Consider the following 2,172-nt stretch of genomic DNA (forward strand, 5'->3'; position numbering starts at 1 on the left):
CGACGAACGCTCTACAAAACGGTCAAAAATATAAATTGCATTGTAGTCAATGCCCTCGTTCCCACCTCGCCCGTCCCAAACGCCCTACAAAACGGCCCACGCCTGAAAAGGTCCCAGGACTACTTTGGGCCGTTTTGTAGGGCGTTTTCCATTGGGATACAGCCAAAAGTAGCCCTTGGAAACGCGCGTTTTTCACCGCGAATCGCGGTTAAAAAACGCGCGACAGACGGGCATATACAATACGCCTAGGTGTGAACGAGGGCTAACTTCTACATGAGACCTGTGACGTATGATTTAAGTTTTGGAGACTTGGCCTCGGTTCTATAGACTTGTCACGCCCCGTGTCTACATCGCTAAAGGCAGGTCAGCCCCCTCTGGACAATAATAAAGATCTATCAAAGAAATGTGAGGGGACTCTCCTTTTTTTCTTCTTCCCTTCCTTTCTACCTCCCACCTTTCCTCTCCTTCCTTCCGCTGAGATTATCGCTCCTATGATAACTTTCTGTGTTCTTGTAGACAAGGCAGTGTATGAATATTAGAGAGAGGAGGTCGTAGTCTGAGTCGGGGACACGTTACCCACAGCCATACGGAACACTCTGCAAATGTCTGAAGATCCTTCATGTCGGTGAATCTCCGGCTCCCGCCTGATGAACAGCATTGGACGGCTCATATGTTCTATGTGGGGGTGTTTCTTCTTGGTGCCGGCCTCTGGTCCTAAATCTAAGTTTTTGGAGGTTCTTTTCTCCCTTTTTGCAGCTCTGACTATGATTACAACAAATAAATTATCTGATTCAGAACCTTTCGTCCGTCCTTTCCTATATAAAGCCCAGGATGTTATGTTCCATGGTGGTGGCGGGTGCGTTGTTGTGGGAATACCCAAACGGTGACTGTAGCTTATTGGCTGCACTCGCTGATCAGTCAATGTTCATTCTGCCCCTTCTACAAATGTTAGTTGGTGAATGGAATGGATGTTGACCAGTGTATGGCCATCTTTATACAGTCCCCCAAGCGGGCCTAGGGCAAATGCCCAATATTATCACCAAGACCCCTGAAGAAGAGAGAGGCTCAATCACCAGAAACAGGCTGACTGCACACCTTTCCCCCAATCATTAAATGCCGGATCAGAAACTTTCATTATTATGAGTCATTCCTCAGCACACACACAAGAATTTCTACCCATAAGGAACTAACACCCGGCCCGGTACCTCCAAATCTTTATTGTCCTGTTTATAGGTGATAATAGTGATTCAATTAGAGGGGGATAGTCTGAAAACAAGCTGCTTCTGCATGTGTAATTACATCTAAGGACAATGTGTTGCAGAAAGTTGCAGCTGCATGCCAGAAGGCTCTGTGCTAACATTTTCCCTGTTCATGTCTTAAATTGGATGTCTAAAGAACGTACAAAATTGGCACAAAAGCCATAATATTCCCAGCTGCAAACAGGAGGTATATTAATGTAAAGATAATAACACGGGAGCATCTGGATCTCCAACAATCAATGGAGAATCCCACACACAAACATAAACAAATTGGGAGCAAAGCATGGTTCTATGTTCGCATGATGCACAAAGTTCAACATTCAAGTGGTAAAAGTACTGTAGTGCCAGAGCACAAACCAGACAAGCATAAGGTGTTAGTTAAAATATTTACTAAGAACAGTGTCCACAGGAGCAAGCAGAGTCTTAAACTGGAACAAGCCAGAGTCAGGAGCCGGAGTGTTTAGTCGTTCAATCCAGGTCAGGAACACAGAGATCAGCGTCGTCAGGAACAAGCCAGGAGAAGGAGCACAGAGATCAGCGTCATCAGGAACAAGCCAGGAGCAGGAGCCAGAGGAGAACGTCAGCCAGGATCGGGTCATAGATGGAATCAGGATACTCAGACTAGCAGGAAGACCGGGCAAGGTCAGACTGGACTGAGTGGTTTATATATAGTGAGTGGGGTGACATCATCACTCAGAGACAGGAAACTCCCATCTGATTCTCTCAGGTGATGCTCTCCTCCTGTCTGGCCATAAGAGAGAGCCTGGGAGTAGTGAGCAACATTCTAGAGTCTGCTCATGCAGGGAAGGAAACACAGGGGGGTAAAATGGCAGCCAAGCCAGAATGCTGCAAACCAGGAGTCAGGGTGGAACCCTGACAAGTAGGCCCTGGAGAGGTGGTGAAGCATTCAAAT

The sequence above is a fragment of the Nanorana parkeri genome, unplaced genomic scaffold, assembly GCF_000935625.1.
Source record: "Nanorana parkeri isolate BGI_ZX_2015 unplaced genomic scaffold, ASM93562v1 scaffold3203, whole genome shotgun sequence".
NCBI lineage: Eukaryota > Metazoa > Chordata > Amphibia > Anura > Dicroglossidae > Nanorana > Nanorana parkeri.